The 22,474-nt window shown below is 41.3% G+C and overlaps 1 long non-coding RNA gene across 1 annotated transcript; it reads left to right on the top strand.

Moving 5' to 3' along the window:
- The first annotated feature begins 7,707 nt into the window (after positions 1 to 7,707).
- On the top strand, positions 7,708 to 22,453 carry LOC116217714. The gene is made up of 4 exons (XR_004162395.1): positions 7,708 to 7,947; positions 16,355 to 16,477; positions 16,994 to 17,175; positions 19,962 to 22,453. It is a non-coding gene; the product is annotated as an uncharacterized LOC116217714 (long non-coding RNA).
- Positions 22,454 to 22,474: the final 21 nt, after the last annotated feature.

The following is a 22,474-nucleotide window of genomic DNA, read 5'->3' as shown; positions in this document are numbered from 1 at the left end:
AAAGAAACCAAAACAGTAAGCTTTACTTTCCAAATGTGTTCAATTCTTCTTTCCTCTCCTTGATATTTGGGGCGTGCAGCACCCTATACCATGTGGTTTAACATTTTGTTCTCTATTTGTAGGTCAACATTTCCATGATTAAACTTCATCCTTTATTCAGCCTGTTCTGGCTAGGCTTTGCAGCACATGTGATATAAGCTGTTTTCGCAGCTAGTAGGCCAAATCTTACTCTGGAAAAGTGAGCCAAACATATGTGACTGAGTCAGACACTTAAATCAGCTCACTGGTAAATGGGAGATAACTCCAGGTGCAGTGTTGAACACTGAGAACCAAAAAAGTGGAAGGGTGGCCAATGTTCCTCCGTGTGGGAAAGGAGACATCCTATGAACACAGACAGTGAAATCATAGCCCTACCCAAATTTCTCTCTCCCGTGTTTGCCTGAGGATACGGAGCTGTCTTGACTGAAGTCATTAGGCATCTTTCCACTGGCTTTGGTGGGCTCAGGACCAGGCCAGGCTTGGGTAGGCTTAGCAGCAGCTGGATGTGGTACAAGAGGAAGCAAGACCTTTCTTACCTTGCAAATATGAAAAGCCATCCCTCTTGGAGAACTCACCTTGTTTCTTCACAGTATTCACAGGATAGTTTCTTGGGTAGCATGGTCTACCTTGTGTGTGGCACCCCATTTCTTTCAGTCCCTCTCTCCTCAATGCCCTTAGATATCAGGCTCATTTACTAACAGAGGCCAGTGCATCGTCTTTAGCCCTCTGGCAGACATTGGTTGCTCTAACATGCAGCTGGACTGCACGACCTCTACTCATATATGAGTGGAACAATTCCTGGAAGTGTTTGCAGCCTTGAGTGAACATTACCCAACTCAGTAATCTTCAGTGCTGAGGATTTGCATTAAAGAACTACTTCTGGCAACATTGTCAGAAGGCATGGCCAGCAGTCCTCTTTCTCCTGTCCTTTTCCATTACCTGGTAAATCTAGTAAGCCTGTGTGTCTACTTAGGTGCAGGCAGGGGAGCCAGACGTGCAGGCAGGTGCCATGATTCAGAGCTGCTCTATTATTGCTGTGTGACATTCTTACTTTCATCAGGGCTGGATTGGTCCTGGTTGTTGGGCTGCTAGAAGACTTTGACCCTTTTCCTCATGTTTACCTAGCAAGTACCAAGGCTGAGTAGTGAGCAAAAGCAGAAGAGAGGCCCTGCAGCAAGGTCAGGGAGGACACGGTTTCCTTAAAAGGGCAAGGCTTTACCTGCAATGCTGCAGAGAGAAGAATGCACTTCATCTGTGTTTTGGTGCTGACTTGTGTCCTTGCTGACAATGAAGAGCCTCCCTCAGGAATAAGCCCTTCCAGAGTCCTGCTTATGTTGACTCCCTTTGCTAAATGAAGTAGTGGCAATGTAGTTAGCAGGACTTTCGGTGACTTTGGCTTTTATCTTTTTTAAGAATCTCATCCTTCATTTGCTTTGATTTTTTTCAGTAGCTTTTTTCATTTAGGGAAAACATGTCCTGCCCAAAACTAAATCTACTTGTTAGATGTTGAGTGGATAAGCTCAAATAATAAATAAAGCTACCCACTGTTCGCAAACTCTCATCCTGACAATGCGCTATGGTATGTAAGATCAAGTGCATGTACTACTCCCGGGCTCTGAGTTTTAGACCCTTGGTCAGTCAGATCCATATTGATGGATCATCCAGTTGCTTTTCCTGCTGTTGCGTTGGGAAGAAAAGCCTTCTGGGAACAGCAGGAAAGCTGCTGAGGAGCTCGTAGAAGGCAGGTGCCATCAGCTCTTGGTATATTGGTGAATAACAGGCCAAGCTGTAGGGGATGCTGTCCTGAAGTGAGGCACGCATATAGATGACTCGGTCTGGTGTGTGCAGGGACTCAAAAAGGTGCAAGGTGGAGGGAGGGAGGGAAGGAGTGAGGGAGGATGAATTGCATGCTTCTGAAATACAATAGAAAGTGTACCACCTTTCTGCCCTCACTCGTGTGAGAGACAAGAATATGCTGGAATAAATCCATATGTGCTTCAAAGACACATCGGTGTCAAATTAGTGGAAAGGAGAGGGGAATTCAGACCACTAAGATCTGTCGATAGGGTCAAGTGGCCTCCCTGGCCCTGGTTCTGCCTTTTGGAAACACAGACTGCACTTTGGATTAACTTTTAAAAGTGTGAGCCAAGTAGTGATGGAGAAGTGGAGGAAAGTGGGAAAGTTGTGTGATCGGAGTGTGAGGGGAATGTGCCATGCTACGAGGACATAAAGTCAAGGAAAAGCAAATTAAGCTTTTTCTTTGTGGTTTTTTAGACAAAAGAAATTAAGTTACCATTCTCTTGTTCTTAAATAACAGCCTTCCTCTTCCACTGCACAAAAGATCTCAGGATCACACAGGAATGAATTAAGCCTACGGTACCAGATGTAATTTCAAGTTAATGAAGAGACAGTGTATTTTGTGTTATCTTTTCTCTTGTTTCTGATTGTCTTTTTTGGGGTTGATATTACTGTAAGTAAATACATTTGTCTTTTGTTTCATTTTCCCCTTGTGACCTATTTCATTTAATTAGAAGGAAATGTGTAATAGGAAATGAGTAGCATCACACTGGGCTCCATCCAAAGACTGTGAAATCACCGGGAATCTTTCCTGTGGTTTTCACGAGCTCCGGATCAGGCCCTGCAGAAAAGAGGGGATATTTCCACCTTATCTGGAACAGAGGGAAGAATGCGTGCTGCCAGTGTAAAAATATTACAGTCGTCATTTTAAGATCTGGCCCAGATCCTAGGGAAGGATTTTGCTACTGCATCTGCCTTTCTGTGCCACATGTTTCACATCTGCGGCAGCACGTTAAGGATAAAGGTTCCTAAAACCTTAACTCTGACTGTACGTATGAAAGGAAGATACAAATTAAGTAAAAGATAAAAGATATTGATGGAAGTACATGAGATGCTCTTTAACATGCATATTATTGACTCAATAGATTGTTACGGCTTCAGAGCTATTAGGGTCTGCTGTGTCAATGTGTACTTAGGGACTGTTTAATATGCAGATGGTTGACATGACAGACCGGAGCCATTACAGTCTATCATGTCAGAGGGGATACATGAATACACACTTTGGCAACACTGTGAAAAGTCCCTTTAAAACACAATTGCTGTATGTACTTAGCTGCTTTAATAAGTTGGGTTATTCTGGTACCGAAGGACCGCAGAGTCCGGATTTATCAGCTACAAAATTTATTTCCAAATTAAGCCATTTTCTGTGTGGAATGTGCAGCCAGGAGGACAGGGTGTAATCTCAGATCCACAGCTCATATCAAATCTTGTAAAATTAGCTGCCGCTCTTGTGCGTGTGTATGAGAGATCAGAATCTATCTGCTGGCATGTGTCTTTTTGAAGAATATAGTTTTGTCTTTTTGAGGGGTAAGGGAGAATGTCGTCTCTTTTTTTCATTCAAATAATCTTCAGTAGCAATTAAATAGCTTATGCTACCTAAGAGATCAGCTATTACAAGATAAGCAGCATGACAGTTTGGAGAAACTGAATATGTCTTTGATTATTTACTAAGTTTTGATATCTGCTATTTGCCTCAAAATGCTAAAAAGTGAAGTATAAGATACAAACATGAAAGGCTCATTTGATCATCATAAGGGAAGGAATCAGTAGTTTTGCTTTTCTTTTCTTCAACAACTTATTTTTTATTAAAATAGCGAAGCCAAGTGTTGTGTTTAATAAGATATATTTTTTTCATTTGAATATCAAATGGAAAAATACAATTAAAATATTTCTGCTTTTGCATTAGTTGCAGGCTACATTTCAGCAGTGCATATATCTAAGAAGCTCAGCATACACATTTGGTATATATTAGATGCTTCTAACAGATGCCCAGACCTCTTCCCCTGATTTTTAATGTTCTTTTTTTATGGCAGTGATCCAGGGACATTTTAATTTGCAAGCCTGTGAACTTGGAAATAATACTTGTAGTGGGGCATTACAGCTAGTCTGTTCCCTCTAAGTTTATTGTCATGTATCACCTACCTCTGATTTTTAGCGGATTTGCTGGGCTGAGGCGTGTGGTGCAACTCCAGCCTAAAATTCCATGGGAAAAAAGCACTCTGCCTTTTCAATAATACTAACCATGCGCCATTATAAATGCCTTCCCTCTTTGTGGTACAGCTGGGTGCAAATCTTGCTAAGGACAGCAGTGTGTTTTTGGGCAAACATGCTGATTTCTTTTCTGATCGCTTCTTTTAGCTGGTACTATCAGAGAGGTCAGCACTAATATTGGCGGTGGATAGGGTAAGTGCTGGGAGGTAGAAAGTGAGGAAGGGACATTTCCCGTGACCTGCCACACACCTGCTCCTGGATCTCCAACTACATTTCTGCATCAGCACAGGAAATCCCATGTCTAGAAAAGCCCACAAAGTGACAGCCAAATGAATGCAACCCGTACTCCTTCTCCAATGGGTGATGGCTCTCCCTATACTGAGGTACCTCTGCAACGAGGGAGGCCCAAGCAGCAGGAATGCAGCCTTACACCACATCAGTGCTAGTGGGAAAAATGTGCTGATAACGCTGAGCTCTGCAGACCCTGCTGCCCTTCCCACCTCACCTCAGGCTGTCTGCTGTAGCCACGGGAGCACAGCTGTGTCCCAAGGGTTCTGCTCTCCCCATGGTTCTGCTCTCTTCCTTCCTCTGTGTATCCAGTTCCTCTTCTCTCTGTGTGCACCCCCACACAAGCTTCAGCTGAGAATGGCCCATATGAGCATGCAGTGCATAGCGCTGTATTACCTGCTGCTAATCAATAAAGTGAAAATGTAGCTTTTGACAGCGCTTGTAATTTTGACTATTGCAATGGTGTGCCATTTCTTTGAGTGCAGTACGCTTCTGTGCCCCATTAAAGCATGGCTGGCATAGCTTTCAACTATTCACAAATGCTGAGATGTTGAAAAATGTAACATTTACAAAAGATACATCTGGTGTATATTTACAAGGCTCAGGAATCATTTAAATAGTGCCTTTGCCATCACCATATTAGGAGAAAAGTTAGTCCCAGACCCATATGTGAAATCAGTAGTCAAATCTGAGCTGGTTTAAATTCCACTGATATGGTATGGTATTTTGGGGTATTAAACGTGAACATACCATGATGGGTGTAATGTGTGAATGGGGTAATACAGAGCAAAATGCAGACCTCAGTAACGTGTGTGACAGTTGCCAATATGCACCTGCTTCAACCAGTGTGGTCAGAAGATGATTAAGAGTTTTTAAGGACAATTTTTTTTGTTTTGTTTGTTTTTAATCAAAGAAGAGTCATTGACCTCTAATTGATAGAGATCATTTTTTACTTATTTATTTATTTTTAATTCTTCAGTGAGAATTGTAAAACATACCCAGGAATCAAGGAAAAAGACATTGAACAGTTTCCTTTATATCATATAACATGTTGAGGACAAAAAAAATTTCACCTCCTCCTGCCAGTGCAATATGACTTAAGCTACATTTGAAAGTTATTTTTTAATTAATGTGATAGGTCATGTTTTCACCATGCAAAGGCAGGAAATTCAAGGTAAATCAGATAATCTTTCAGTCACACAAACATGAATTAGGCATGTAGCATCAGACTTAATTTCAGTTTCTAGGTCTGTAATTGAATCTAGCTCAATGTGCTACTTTTTTTTTTTTTTTTTTTTTGCACCATCACATTGATATCTGGATGTTAGTGACATTATTTAAAGCAACAAATCAACCTATAGGATTGTGTTCAGCTATACTTTCTTTATGTCATTTGACAGTAAATGGAATAAAAAAAATGCTACTTTTCTCTAGGGGAAGATTTGTTAAAGGGTTTTCATCTTTTGTCAAGATATTTAATCTTACAGCGTTACAAAAAAAAAAAAAAAAAAATGCACAGTTTGTACAAGCACAGATTTTTGCATGCACAGTTTGCCTGATTGCTAATTTGGATGAATGCTCTTAGGCTTAACACAGGCAAATGAAAGAGGAAAGATAATTTTTGCATATATCCTCTGTGTCAAGTGTGAGTCCCTGGACTCTAAAGGAAGCAGGTATTCGCTTTTTGGGCTGAAGGCTGTCACTCTGGATCGCCCGATACATCAGTCTTAGTTCATGCATGCCAATGAGAACAAATCCTAACAATGAGCTGTTGAGTGATGCCAACAGAAATGAATGTTTCTGAAAGCTTCAGGGCTATGGAGAAAGCAGCTGAAGCTAACTGTGTGCCACTCTCACCCCCGCTAGCTGTCCGAAGCAGGGCGAGATTTTGGCGAAACCCTCCCACATAATGAACAATTTTGAACACACCTTTGTTTTGCGGTGGGCTGAGTAAAGCTGATACGCGACTGTATAATTAAGCCAAAATACCCAACCATGTTATTTCCTTGGAGGGGCTTGCTATAGAATGGTCTATCCAAAATTATTAGCGTGCCTAGTAATTATTATTGTTAATCCCTATTTGTCGGCCTGTCGCTCCATCACGGCAGTGATCACGTGCTGAGATATCCACTGCTCATGACATAACACGCTTTTGGAAGCAGACGATTGTTTAATTGGTAGATTGCAAAGATGGGCTGACCTATTACCTTTTCATGTTTCCCTTTACTTCAGCCTCCCGGACTCTCACAGTTCCTCAGTAGCTTTTCTGATCCATCATGTCAGCCTGGTAGCTGCGCCTCTGCGCTCTGCCTGCTGCCCATCGCCAGCCAGATTTCAGCCTCCAACACATGGCATGCCCTCCTCCCTGGCTGTCCCCTCACCAGAGAGCTCATTTTACCTGCACTTCTATTTAATGAATTTCCTGTAACTGGCAGAACTGCTTTCTCTCAGGGGTCCTCTCAACCCAGGGCACCAGCTCCACCAGTGTTCAAAGATGTCTCCAGGTGTGTGCCATGCACCCAAGATCAGGCTCCTTTGGTCTGAGCCTCCCCACCTCTGTGAAACATGGCCATTTGTACTTGGAGATACAACATTTCCCATCCACCTGGTAACTTCTGCCCTTGCTCTGGAACCTCAGCTTTTCTCAAATTTAATTTCTCTGTGGCATGCAGACCTGCCAAAGACAGCATCTTGTACTGATGTACTCATTTTGACACAGGTGCACCAAGCAAATTGCCCTGTGAGGTGTCTACCCCCTCCCCAGAACAAGGAAAAATGACTGGAAAATGGTTGAAATTTTATGAGCAAATTTTCAAGTATGTGCAGATTTTTTTACTGCCAAGATGTATAATAGGTATTTTTGAGAGGTCGTTAACTCCAGCAGTATAGTCAAAAACAGTGTTACACCCCACACTGCATCATTCGTTAAGCAATTAAGTTACTGATAGGCTTTTACGTTTATTTACCTTGATGGAAAGATATGTTTACTCAACCTGAGTACAAATCAACATGAGGAGGCGGAAGTTCAGAGTAAATTTGACTAATGATGTTGTGTTTTCATCCTTAAAAGAAAGAAAAAAAGCCTCCCTGCTTTTGATGCCATTTTATCTTCATTGGAAGGGATCCGAAATGATCCCAACTGTCATGTGAGCGCTCAGGGAGGCTCAGATCCTCTTTGATTGCCTCTGAACGTCTCTCTCCGTTGGCTCCTACCTCCCTGTACATGAATACAGCGTGCAGCTCTTCGGGTTGTTTACTGAGCAGCACTTCAACTCTTCCCCCGTGAATGCTCTTGTGCCTTTGAGCAAAGCAGAGACTGCGGCCACCTCTGCCTGGGGGGAGTGTTAGTGCAGCCCTGCTGCTGATGTGTGGGGAGAATTCCCTCTCAGTTTTAGGAAAACTTCTGAAAAACAAAACTGACTGGTGCAATTCATATTTCTTTCAGCAAACCTTAATTATCTCTCATTTTCTTTCAGGCCCACTCTGTTCTCCAGGCTCGTTACATGGGTTTCTGTCTCTCCGCAGCATCCCCTTGAATGGCATCTACTGCACGTGAGCATCCTCCACAGTCTCTAAGATACTTTTGTTGTTTTTCTTTTTAAGCATTTGTTTTTTTAAGATGACATTGATAGACGTGAGGCCTAAGTCTGGAGATGTTCTGTGGGTAGAGCTCACATTTATTTCAGTATGTGGAGCAGCTTTAGGATCTGATCCATGTTGAAGACAAGCACTGCGTAATGAGGCCCGGGCATATAAAACAATATGTATTCTAACACAGCTCGCTCAAAACAAATATGTTCCCTTCTCTTCAGCTGGTGTAAACAAACAATCTCCATTGTGCTTGGCGGGCCTCTGCTGTGCTGCCGTGTGTGAGACCAGAGCTTTGCTTCCCAGGAATTAGGAACACAGCCTCTGACTCTGCATCACCATCCGCAGTCCCATGAATTAGAGCGCTGGTCCTAAAAGCCATGCTCAAGTTTGGCGCTGTTGTAAGTGCTTTATAGGTAGACCTTTCCATGCTACCAGTGTGTTTACATGTGGTCTCACCTCTGAGGACTGGGCTCCTCAGCCAAACCCAACTGGCCCTAAGTTCCCAAATGATTTGATGCTGTGAAAAAGCAGAGAATTAGTGCACTAGTTGTAGCAACATATTGACCTGCAAAATCTACTCTGATATCTAAATATTCTTTTGCTGAACATTGGCAGCTGCATGAAAAATTACTGATGACTTGAGGTGGGAACATTAGCAGGGCCTACTTCAAAAGTCCTGTGTGATATCCATGGATTAATATGGATTTGAACCCTGGTGCTGTTCTTCAGCTGAACTTTAATTTTGTGCCATTCATCAGAACCATTGCACCGCTCTATAACTTGTGCTGGAAGCAGTGTGAGCTGTTCTGGCGCTGAAACGATTTCATTGTTAGGCTCAGTGTTACACAGATGGCATTCTTAAATGTAAAATTCTTTTTATGATTCTTTCAATTTCATATTTATTTCATTAGATCATTATTTATGTTAAAGAGACACCATTAATATGAAACGTGCTCAGCTTAAAAGAGAATGTTGAGAGGAGTTTCAGGTATCTGATCCTCAATACTTTAGTTTTTCTGTTTCACGTTTTCCTGTTTAAAATGTTTTTTGTGTCTCTAGGTGCTATGTGACAGATCCACACAAACAACAGAGGGGAAAGAGCCTCTCTTAACTGATTAGAGGAGAAAAGCAGTGAAAGGGAATATGCACAAAGCGCTGCCAAGTTCACAGAGCAAAGATAAAAAATTGAATCATTTCACTGTTTTTTTAAATTTATTTAGAGTAATGTGAGGTATTGCTTATAATAACAGCAGGGAAACTATTTTCAGACAAAAATGTGATTTCTTAATCAAGGGTCTCTAATTCAAAATATATTTATTTAATAAACAGTAATTATGATAGTTGCAACTACTCATTCATATCAATAATTCATTCAGAAGTAAACCATAACAACATATTTGCATTTATTTTTCCTTTTAATAGGCTGTGATTTAAAATAAATGTAAATCGTCATAATCATTCAGCTCCATATGCCGGGAGAGGAAAAGTCACCTTAAACCAGATGCATATTTTGAGAAAAAGAAAAGATGAGTTGTTTTAAGGAAACAGTGCATGGGGGCAGATCTTAAGCTGGGTTAAAGATGGTCTACCCTCTGGAAGTCAACTTAGTTCTGATGATTGGCACCAGGCAAAACTGGTCAGTAGTTTTAAGACCTGGAGTTTTTAGGGAATTTTCTGTGGATCCATGTATTGATTTCTTTCTATAAGCAATACAAAGTACAACTTCTTCCAGTTTTAATCAGGAAAAGGCAGTATACATGATTAAGGAAACTCCAATTTGAAGATTTTTATGTGTAGAAACAATAGGCTGCTTTGCCTGAGTTGTAGGCCTGCGCTGTTTGTGTATGAGTGTGTACGTGTGTGGTGCTGCATGCATTATTTCCCATCCGTGTTTTAGTTAGCCAGACCCTCTCCCAACTTCTACCCTTAACAACCCACCTCATTTTGACATCTCTTTTTAATCTCCTGAACCCATTAGCTCTCTTGCAGCAAGCTCTCTGTTGAAATTATTTCTTTATGTCCCTGGTTCGAGATCCAGACAGCATTGTTTTGATGCTGTGGAGCATGACTCCAAGTGTTAGAAAACTGCTTTTTTTGCTTCAGACACAGGGAAGTAGTGATCAAGGGCTAGGGTCCCGGCCAGTATGTGTTACTGCTGTTAGAGAATTCTGCGCATATCTTATAGCAACAGCTCTTTCCCTTTTGCTTTCAGTAGGTGAAGCTAGGGATCATGCCTGGGAGATTAATGTGGTGAGGATGAGCCTGGGAAACCTCTGGTGCTCCTTGTGTGAGCCTCCTCTGCTTCCTCATCCGGAGCACATCTGTGGGACCTCGCTGCAGCCATAAGGCCCTCTTGTGCTGCCATGAGTTAAGGAGAGCCATTTTCCTGCTGCACACAGGCTGCCCTGTGCTCTTGCTGGGGAACAAGGCCACAACACCTTTCACCTTAAGTTCGACAGCAATCTTTCCAGGGGGTGCCTTGGGGCAGGATGGCATGAGTAGCTGGACAGCCACAGCACACCCTAGTCCTGCTTTCTTTCAAGGCTAGCCCCTCTGTGCTGCTGTCCTGCACTGGGCATACAGCCACTGGGCAGCTGAGCTAAGGTGATACCTGACTTTTGTTTTTTTCCAGTCTCTGCAATGCTATACATTATTACATTCCTCCAACAGTTTCTAAGGAGAAAAGTGAGTCATGTTGCTTAGTTTTCCTCATCCTCATAGAGAGGAACCATGTTGTTTTTTTTTTTCCCCCCACAAGTTATCGTATTGTTTCTCTTCATGGTGTGGCTCTGATTTAGTGCTGGATGAAGCTCAAAAGGAGGATTAGTGTAAATCTACTCCCATATGCTTGGATGCATTTCTGCACCCTGTCTATACCATCCTCACTGCTTTTGATGGAAAAAGCTGGCTATAAACCTGATGAGAACAAGCTTCCATGCAAGATGTTTAGTATTTCCTGCTTCCACTTGCACCAGTGATACGGCACATCCAGCTCCTTTCGGCCCTTTAGCTCTCGGTCATGGTCTTGTCAGAAATTCAGAAAATCACTATGGCAGAAAATGAATAGGGGAATAAAAGGAATCTGATTTTTCTCCGCTTTAATAATGGCTAGATTTGGGTTTAGTTCCACCTTTGGCTGAAATTTTGCTGGAGGATGGGCACAGGTAGAATGTTTTTATTTGAACGGAATTGGTTCATCCATCTTTTAAATGATGGCACTGAAGTGTGAGTCCATTTTTATGGTCCTCAGAGAAAATCTGTGCTTCTTTTTAAGAGATGCACCTTCTGGGAGAGGTAGGGCTGGCTATAAAAGCCCTGATTGTATTGTATTCAAGCAAACTGGGAGCAAAGGAGGAAGGAACAGAGACAGCAATAGAACGAAGGAGAGATTTTCTAAGTATATGAGATGTGTTATGCTTTGGTATCACAGGCTTTGCTATGTCTAATGCTTGGGCATTTTCTGGTAATTGAATTGCTTAATAGCCAAACACCAAGCCGCACTGAACTCAATCCTAAAACTGCTGTGCTATTGCCATTTGGGGGCTTTCTTCTTTACTTGTCATTTTCTAAACAATTTCTCAATAGTACTGTAATCAGTCACTCATTTTTTGCCGATTCTCCTCTCTCCATTACAAATATGTCTGAGTTTGTAAGGGAGAGGCTCTGTTTTCTCAACCAAATCTTCCACTCCCTGGTCTATTAACAAACGAAAATTAACTTACAGATTTCACTAAAAATATAGGCCTCTTTCCGTACTTGTGTAGTCCACTGGATGCAGGAGGAGCTCCAACCAGCTGGGCAAAGGCACCTCTTCCGCGTGCCCCAGCCGGGCTCTTGCATTTCTCCCCGAGTTTCTCTTGCTCCATACAATGGCTGACATTGTCTGCAAGGAGCAACTCAGATTACGGCCCCCTCCAGCTGTGCTGCCCCTGACCCTGCTCCTGCCCCAGGCTGCCCATGCTCTGCCCTCCCTGCAAGCACGGGGACTTCAGCTGAGCCGGCTGCCGCCTGGGAGTGTTGATTCAGGTCTTGAGGGTGGCCTTGGATGCATTTTAACAGGCAGCGCAGGCACTCCACGGGGATAACATGGAATGATTATTTTAGGGCAGATTTTCCCCTAAAAAAACCCATAGTTCTACATGCACGCAGTTTGATCTTCACACAAAGGATTTATATAAGAACTCACTTCCCTCTGTCGGTTATGAAAAAAAAGCATGCTGGCGGGATTTAGGGAAGTGTGCAAGCTAGAGGATAGCTGCAGACAAAAGAGAGTTTTTATTCTAAGAACATCCTCACAGCTGGAGTCCTGGCAGCGCTGCTGTCAGAATGCTGAGGTGTTACCTGGCCGGGGCAAGGCACAGTGTCTGCTTGGCACCCTCCTGACACACAAATTTGGCCAGCTCTTGTTAGAGCACTGTTCCCTGCCTGCACCCACATACACATGCACATAGTTTTTCCATGCAGCACCTACTTTTTGGGAATCTTCTACCCTGCCAGTATGCTGTATACCAATGAGAAGAGTAAGAGGGAGTAAGAAACTCTGTGACTCCTTTACCTGCTAAAGGGACCAAGCTCACCTGGGCTCTCAGAAATAACACTGCTGCTGTGGCTCTAGACCAGCCTAAAGCCATCTTCCTGACTCCTAGGTACCCTGCAAAAATATGCCTTACATCTCAGAATGGAGAGACTTAAAGATGGGTCGGCTGGAGGAACGACCAAGTGGGATGGGAAATATATTCCTTTTTAGCACCTGCACACTCCCAAAAGTCTCAGGTCAGATCATTACCCATTAGCATAGCACCACCTGACCTCGATCTGCTTTGTGATGAGAAGGAAAGGTGTGCAACAGTTTGAATCTGCTCAAGTTTTGTCTGTCTTGGAGTGGCCCCATTCAGCCCATCTCTGCCTCCCTAAGGGGAGCAACTGCCAAATGCAGACAGAGCCTAACAATACAACCTGTATGCTTGCCTTTAATGTAGCATGATGCTTAAAATTGAATATAAGCAGAGGTGAGGCTTTAGATGTTACTCAAATCTCAGTGTAACTTTGAGGCTGTCAGATGCTACTGAAGTGAGAGATCTAGAGTAGGAATATTAGTGAACACAAAAGTCATGATATTTACTCAGTTTATGCATTTTCTCTCTTTTTTTTTTCATGAAACTTGCATAACTGGCGTGTAATTGTTTTGCTAAGTGAGCCTTGAAAGCAAAAGTCTTGATAGCTGTCAGATATCTTCTTTGTAGTACAGTGTGTTGTCCTCAGAAGCTAATCAGTAGAACTTGCTCAGAAGAACTTAATCAGCAGAACTGAGCACATTGTCAGTGCTTAACAAATAATAAATTATAATAATAACAGCAGTTCCTTTTGACACAACCTATCAAACTTTTACTTTATTTCAGGGAGTGCCTTCCTTGCCTCTAGTTAAGATTTATACCTACTGCTGCTCTGCTTACTACGGTTGAGAGGATGGGTGATACGGCCTAACAGGGTGGAAGTATTGATCGAAATGAAACTTTGTCAAATGGCTGAAACAGAATCTTGAGAAAGTTCCTTGACTGTTCCTTTTCATTCAAATAGAGAATTTCAGAATAAATTTGATCAGTTCAATTGTTCAAAGGTAAAATGCTATGCTTACAAGTTAATAGAATCACTTTTGAACTTCCCGAGTCCCCCTTTTTTTTTTAACTAGATACTCATTAGGCTTTCCTTACAGAAAGGTGAATGTATCCAGCAGCATGTCTATTATTATTAATTGTTATTATTATAAGGGGATTGGATAGCTCAGAGGGTTGTTAACAGATCTGAGGCTATCACTTCTTTGTCACCACTGTAATTTGGCTCGAGCTGGGAGTTACTGACAATCATTTCATTTTCTGATTGTTTGGTGGTTTATGTGCAATTAGTTGGTGGGTTTTATTCACTTCCAACAAGATGTATATGCACATTATAAAGAAAACCACCGGGTCAGCTCTAAGCTGCTGCTAATTGTCTCAGGCTTAAATGGAGCCGTGTCAATTTATCCCAGTTGAGGATCTGTCCAAGGATCACAACTGGCATTAATTAGCAGATGTGTTATCAGACTCCACGGAGATGCCCTGGGTTGAGTGACGGCAGGCCAACAGCATGCACGGTGCAGGCAGATGGGAGCTCCAGGTCCTCCCTATAGGCACCTTGGTGGCTTCTACTGCTGCATGGCATTGCCATGTCACCAGCCGTAGTGAGAAGGACCCCTACAGCTGGGTGCAGCCAGTCATATTAGAGACCAAGCAATGCAAGGCAGCTACTAAAAATCAGGGAGGGGGAAAAAGAAGGAGGTGTAGTGCTGGAATGAGTCACCCTGAGCTTGGTGTGCATGAGACTGCTCTGCTAGCTTTAAGTGAAACTACTGACTCTGGTTTTCTGAGGGTGTGTGTGCAACATCTGAGCTAATACTAGCACTGGCTGCACATGCATGACAGAAATGCTGCTGAAAATACAGGTACCCAAAGGCCACAGAATAAACCTGGTCCTCACATTTCTCAGGGAGTAATATCCTCAGCCTTCACCAGCTACTGATACTCTTTACAAACTGGCTCAAGTTCACAGACCTCGTGCTTTTTAATGCACTTGAAAACGTCTTCTTCTCAGTCTAAGACATTTTTGCTGACTGAACAGGAGAGTCTCCTGAACAGGAGAGTGGGAGTGGAGTAGTAGCAGGAACACAGAAGTCATAAGGCTGACCTAGACAATGGGAAGATGCAGAATATTTTAGTAACGTGCAGTAGTTACTGTCACCTGCAAAATATCCATCAGTACTTCTGCAAACTCTTTCCACCATTCTCAACAAGATAACAAAAGATAAATCTAGCTGCAGACATTGAGCCTTTGGTTTTTCCTACCCTCCTCCTAACCTCTTTTGCCAAGACACATCTGGTCCTTCTCTGAATAGACACCTCTGGGTCCAAAGCCACAAAATGAGATGATTGAGGCTCGGGTGGGATATAAATATCAAGGCTAGGAATTCCAGTCCACATATCTGCAAAGTTCATCACCTGTATTTTTGCTAATAAAGATCCCAAGACATCTAACATCTTTCTCATGCTTGTGCTTGTTGGCCAGGCAGTCACCAGCTTAACTGGGCTGAACTTCAGCAAAACCTCTTCAAAAAGCATCCTGGCAAAGCATGTGTAACACACAACGAGGACTGGGCAGCACATAACACACAGCAACTGTCTTCACTTTGCTTCAAAGTAAATATCTTCAATGCCTGCCTGAGCTTTGGGAATTTCAAGCCCTTATCTCTTATCTACAAAGGGAGCAGGAACTCTGGTCAGGAAGCTGTGAGTTTTCAAGGGGGAAGATATTTTCTATACTTCCTGCAGTAGTGGTACTCACGTGCACGTGGTTCTCTGGGAGGAGTTTAAAGCAACAAGGTGGAGAATAGGCTACATTTTCCATCCTTCCCTGTGCTGACTTAGCTTGTTCTACACTTAGCTCTTTTGGATTGGCACAAGATAGAGAATTTTGTTCGGTATGCTCATTGCTGTGTAAGGTGTTTCAAAAATACTGGCTTTGCAGACTAATGAAAATACAGTGATTTTTCAGAAAAATCAGTAGAACATATCCTCCAAGGATACGCAGATGTAGTGATTATTGGAGTTTTAATTAAAATAGCAGGTAAAATAAGTATTATGGTGTGTTATTATTTCAAAGATAACAACAGAATAAAGGTGCCCATTTCTTTCTTGAGTGCAATTTTCTAAATGAAAAAGTAAACATTAATATCTTCAGCGATCTTACTGATCTTGTACGATAATTTAGAAAAATATCTCTATTAGGGATAGTTATATATGCTTTTTGTTGGAAATGCAATCACACAATATGCACATAGCTGCAATCTGTAGACAGATTAAGTAAATTAAATCACTCAACGTCTTTTTTCAATAGCTGTGAAGTTAAAAGTAATTTGCAAAGAAAATACTCAGTTTCAATTGGTTTGTAATATCTGTTAATGATCTTTGGAAAAATTTCTGATAACACACGGGAATTCCCTGAGGGATAGGGTTGTGAATAAGTGGATTTTTTTAAGTTTCAGATGTCATTAGCTAGTGATTTCTTTGAAGTAAAAAGCTGTTACAGAATAAATTGCAGAGGTTTACGAGTATACAGGACAATCCTTTTTGAGAATAATATACTTTTTTTTTTTTCTCCATACTTTCTGCCCCCCAAAAAAGAAATTTAAGATCTAACTTGTCATTGCAAACATACTGGAATCACAATGGCACTGGGATTTTGTGCTTACTTTCTGTGTCTTTATGTGAACGCATAGTGTAAATCTCCTAGTTGAAGGATCTGTTTTGATGTGATTCTTCTTTTTTTTCCCTGGCAGATAACTTTTTCAGCCCACAAAGCTGAAACGCTTTCTGTGACTCAAATGGCTCCAGCACAGCTATTCCCTAGAAGACATCCTCCCTGATTTCTTGTGGTGCCTGTTAGATTGCTGAAGTTGCAGGTGAGTGTAAACATGGAGAAGAGGGCCTCTATTCTTATGGTGCTCTGTTAGAACGAAGTCTCTATCACCTTTTTGACAGTTCAGAGATAAAACCAGATACCAGAATAGAGGAATGTTTCTCAGAAGGACCAGAGAGACATCTCCTGACCTCTGTCTCCATCTGAGGATATATCTGGAGTAGAACAGAGAAGCAAAGGCACCACAGACTACAGATACCCATGGGGAATGTTGTTCTGCCTCAAGGCTCAGCTCTACAACATGACCATGGCCAGATGAGGATGGACCTTATATACCTATAGGTTCCTGTGAGTGGATGAAGTGGCTGAGAGTTTAGACAGAGGCTGGGAACAGTCTGAAGGGATGCTGATCTGGGTGGTGGGGGACTGGGACTCCACAGCATACTATCGCGGATCAAAAGATAAGTCTAGTTTGCAGCCATTGAGCCTTTGGTTTTCTTGCCTTCCTTCTAACCTGTTTTCCCAAGAATTTATTTGTCTGCTTTTTCCTTATCTGCAGACAGGGCTATAAGACATACCATACTACAGCAAATATGGCTACTCGCTCCATGCAGGGCTATCGGAGAAAGTTTTGCACAGCTCTAGTGAAACAGGTGAACAACTGCAAGTTTGGAAAGCCTCCTAGCGTTCCCTGGACCTCAGAAGGCTCAGTGTAGGATCCCTCGCCCATCCTGATTACCTGTAAGTAGATCAGACAGCATCTCATTTCCTGGACATGAATGTTCAGTGGTGTTCTGCAGTTGCTTCAAGAGCAAAGAAACTTCCTCCTGGCTCCTTCTGAGCAATCGCTGGCATTGGTCAACGATAACACACCTTGTTTTAACCAGAAGCCAGTATCAGACAGTATGAAAGGGAACTCCCCCCTCCTTCCTGGGTATTTAAGTGTATAACAGTTTCTCATGGAAGACAATGCCTTTCTGACTCCACGTATTGACTAGCTTTTACCAAGAACTACTGACACTATTACATAATACTTGCTAGTAAAACTCTCACAGATTTTTTCAAGGCCAGGAACAACCATTATTATCATCCATTCTGATCTTCTGCATAATATATGCTACTGAACTTAACCCAATCTGAACTTGGTGTGTAGATTTGCTTTTATGTCTAAAAATGCCTCCTCATTTACAAATATGATACTGTTTCACCGAGTACTAACTGCGCAGCAGCAAGTTCCATTAATTAACTGTACATTGTTTGGAAAAGCAATACCTCTTATCCGTTTGAAATTCGATACCTCTTCGTTTCACCTTGCAGGATAGGAAAGGGTTTTTATTCCTTTGCTGCTAATTAGGTTGGAGGATCATGAGGACAAAATGTTATTTATATTATAGTCATGCTTAAGGAGAGCTCTGACGAAGCCTGGGGATCTCACTGCACAAAGTGAGGGAGACTGTGCAATTCCTTCAAGACTGAGACTATTTGAATAGACGAATGGCACATTTTCAAAAGAGCTGAATGATTTCGCCAAAACGAATGTCAGACAAGTCAATGGATTCATACTTCTCAATCATCTATATATTTCTGAAAAATCAATCCAAAGTTTGAAGGAAATAAAGGTATGGAAAAACAAAATCCCTGAAGCCAAGACCAAGAAATAAGTTTGGTATATAATTACCAAAAAGAAAATGTGTTGCTAATATGCAGCTCTGTGTCCACTGCCCATAGGTCACTTTGGCTTCCAGAAGCTCATGGTCTTAAAGTCCTCCCTTTAAGAGAGCAGGGTGCACTGGGGAAAGTACAACATCTGCTAGATGCACAGTCCCCAGATCTTTTGCCTAGGGGCCAAGGAGGTTGTCCAAGTTTATGGAAAGGGTTCACGTAAGATTTGCAGTCCCATGAGGATCAATCTGCCTTGAGAGATAGGCTGCGGTTTGTGTTCTTTCTCTCTTAAGGAAATTCCCCATCCTTTTGACTTCTATCATTTTTATTGCCATTCTCTGGACTTGTTCTATTTCTACTTTCTTTTTTGCAGGGATGAGGTGACCAAATTTGAAGACAGTATTCAAAGTGAGGATGTGCCACTGATTTATATAATGGCATTATAATATTTTCCATATTATTCTCTAAAACTCTTTTCTTCATACAAACCCCTTAAGATTCTTTTTAATTCTTTGAACTGTAGCGCCTTTTAACATCTGTAGTTTACTCTGATCAGATTTTGACAAAGGAATAAAAGGCTCCATTTTTCACATAGAATTTTATTTATTGTTTGAACTTTAGAGGAGAAATTGGTTAACTTACAATTTAAAATTCTTGGCAATGTAGACCATTGGACAAGGATTTCATTATCAGCCCTTCTGTACTTTCTGTAGAAATGCACAAACCTGAAAGTTGGTGGACAAAGTCTTGGCTAAAAAGACTTTACTTTCGTATTAAAAACATAGCCAAAGACTTAGTTTGGAGCTGCTAGCATCCCCAGAGATGTCAGAGATATGATTGTTCTGTACCCCCTTCCTGATGCACTGAGCTGGGGCCATGCATTGACATGCCATCCAGCCAGTGCCGTGCATGTGTGCAAGTGCTATTCGAATGCCATGATCTCCTGTTTACCTTACCATATATTTCCACAGTAGGTCAGGGAAAGACTCCTCTGAAAATTAGGTGCTTGATGACTGCAGAGGGTGAGAATCTTGCTCTTATGTCACAGCTCGGTGTGATGCCTTCATCGGTGTATTAGAAAAGGCTCAAGGAAAACAGTTACATCCATTCTATTGCCTAAGACACTTCCTGCAGCTACTGACGTGCCTTAGAGTTACCAATCCAAATGCTGACCCTGCCTGACCCTACTTATCTTTTAAAAGCTGACAAGATCACAGCCTGAAGCAGTATAGCCACAGGCTCAATACTGGCTACCAAAATGTCTGTTTAGTATTTTCAAAAACGCTGCTCTTAAGATTTACAATACAAGCTTCTGGATGTATGGACAACACCGAAACACAACCCTGACCTCTGAACATTCAGCCCCACTTACATAGAAATTTGTGCCTCTCGAGGGGCCAGCACTTAGTTGCTGCAAAACAGTTATTCCCTACCTGCAAGTGAGCTGGAAATGAAGCGTCATAGGGTTGTATGCATTCAGATACTGTGTAAAAATATTTGAAAACTGCAGCCTCGATTTCAGAATTCATTGTCAGCTTCTTTCATTATCTGCATTACTGCTTTAACAGTAGAAAAGCTTTTTTGTGTAATAGCTCTTTTGGTTTAGTATAGAAAATTGTCCTAATTCTTCTATGACCAAAGCAGTTTTTCATCAGAAGTTGGTTTTAGATGAATTGTAAGTTTCTTCCCTAGAAATGAAAGAAAACACATATTTTTCTGAATATTTCTAAGGTTAAATGGATAAATACAGTTTTAAATACTCAGGATACACTAAAGGACCAGTCTAGTTTAGTTGTTTGTGCTTTCATACATTATATAAATTCATAATTCTTGCAGAGTGTTTTTTTTTTTTTTTTTTTAACTAGCAAAGACATGGAAAAAACACTGAGGTCTTATTGCTCCTGTTGGAAACTTCTGCCGACTACAGCAAGAGTTGGACTGTGCCCAGAGAAACCAAATACACACAAGCTGCAATGAGTTGGCCATACAAGCAAGGAAAATCACAGATAACAGATGCACACAAATTAGTAATGTACCTTTTAGGTCATCCAGTACAGCTTGCTGACACATTGAGATTGTCTCCTATGGCATATTTTTGGTTGCTTTGGATGCCTGGATCAAATGTCCTAAGTAATATCATGTACTTAGGGAGAGATTGTGCTGCCTAGTATATCCTGTTAGAAGTTTTTTTTTCCTTTCTTAACATTATCATATTTCTCCCAGTTACATTTCTTTGCAAACCTCCTTATTTCCTTTCTACAATGCTATTTTTCTCCAGTGTCTTTAGACGAATGTGATGTTCCATTTAGTTAACATTAAGTCAGTTCATACCTATTTAGATCATTTAATCTTTTCTGATAAATCAGTCTTTTCTGTCGCCTGGTTATTTTCTCATCTCCTCTTGTCCCACTCCTGTCTGTCAGTATCTTTTTTAGCTATAAGTTTTAAAGATGTGGTGCATTTATCTGAACTAACAGCAGGTCTGGCACAAACTTGAGCACTCTCAGTATCTTCTCACTGAAAACCATTCCTGATGTGCCCAAGGGAAATTCACTGGCATTCTGAGCAGACAAGCAAGCAGAGCATCCTGTTCAAACCATTTCCTTGATACCTGCTTTACTGATCAGCAACAACCAAAAAGCATTAAAACATTTAGCCTAGTGATTCAAAAACCAAATATGGGTCACTATAGATTAATTATTTTTTTTTCATAATGCTAGGAAACATAATGGCAGAGAGGAAAATACATTTGTTCTTGATATTTTCGAACTCTTGGTCGTGGACATCACAATCTAAAATTATGGAAGACGTTGTCTTGTCTAGTAACTATATTTGGGTGCCACTGGAGTACACTGTAGAAAGTAATTATATATGTAGTCACACGCCTAGCTTTTCACTTCAGGCAATAAATTCTGATCAACAAACAACACTCCTTTAGTGCTAAATGAAATCTTGGCTGTAATTGAATGTCTTTACCTCTGTGTTCTGTTGGATTGGAGGAATATCATTTTAATCTGCTCTCTTTAAATTTTCATTAAGGAGCGTTTGAGCTACCTGCAGCCTCATCTGATGATGTTTAATGATATCAGCTAGCGCATTCTTCCGTGCACCAGCAGGGGCTTCTTTAAATTGGTCAACTGTACATTGAACTGAACATTGTTTTCGTGTTTAATGTACTTGGAATCAACCTTTTAAAATAATGATGTCTCTACAGACAGTTTATATACGTAGCGCACACACATATGTGCATGTGTATGTATGCATATATATGCGTAAGTGCACACATACATAGAGAAACACTGATCCTATTCACCTTCTTGAAAACATTTCAGCTAGTATTAGCATAAATGTGCTGTTAAGTTGGCAGTGTTATACATTTTTGTTGGAGTTTACTTCTGTAACCTAAAATCAGGCAGATAAGCTGTGAAACTCATGCAGCTGATGACATAATGCTGGGATATCATGATGCTGAATCTCATATTTCTAGGCATAAAGGATGGATGTTCCTTTCTGGAATTATTATGCCTCTTGTTGCAATATATATTTCTTGTTTTCGTGTGGGCACTGAGATGTTCAAACCATTAAATGTATATGGTATAATGAGTCCTGTGTTCCTTATTTATTCTAAAGAAGGCATTAACTTTCTATGGTTGTTTTATTGTGTAATAAAGCCTACTACTCTAAGAATCTGTGATGAACATAGCAATAAGCTGTGACAATATGCATAGTTACATTTAATGCCGATGTCCAAATGTACATATGTGCATATAAAGAAGCATGTATGTATATTCAAGCACTCAAAGATAGACACACAAATTAAATACAATCAAGGATGTGGCATAAGTAGATTCAAAGCTTACCTGTTACGGCTTTGTAAAGGGGGAAATCCGAGCCACAAAGACACACGTGAAAGTAAGGCTCAATATAATCCATTGGCTCGTTACCATTATGCTCAACAGTGACAGGCTGTATGCTAAGATGGGGTACCAGCAGACATTCGCCATGACAGCTGGTTCAAAACAGAGCTTTCAAAATAGTGCAACACCCCTCACTTCCTTCCAAATCCTGGTGTTTGCCAGCAGCACTTAGCTGAGGCTGGCTCTTAAGGTCAGATGTTCAGATAAAAGTTGCTTGAAATGAATCTGCTTCTTTGTGTTTGGACTGTATATATGTTCAGCATAGCATCTAGGCTCTTTGTGAATTTGTGTTTGAGTTCACACGTGAGTAGTGCTTGCCTATTACCTGAAAAAATGATGGATGTTTCTTCCCGACACCATGCTCTATTTGCCTGAGATTGTCCTCTATCAAATTCTCCTTTCTTTTGTGGGTTACATAAAACGAGAGCCATACACAGGCTTCTTGTTTTCACTGAAAAAAA

The sequence above is a fragment of the Meleagris gallopavo genome, chromosome 1, assembly GCF_000146605.3.
Source record: "Meleagris gallopavo isolate NT-WF06-2002-E0010 breed Aviagen turkey brand Nicholas breeding stock chromosome 1, Turkey_5.1, whole genome shotgun sequence".
In the NCBI taxonomy this organism is placed as follows: domain Eukaryota; kingdom Metazoa; phylum Chordata; class Aves; order Galliformes; family Phasianidae; genus Meleagris; species Meleagris gallopavo.
The sequence above is the reverse complement of the archived record's forward strand: the minus strand, read 5'-3'. Positions and strand labels throughout refer to the sequence as shown.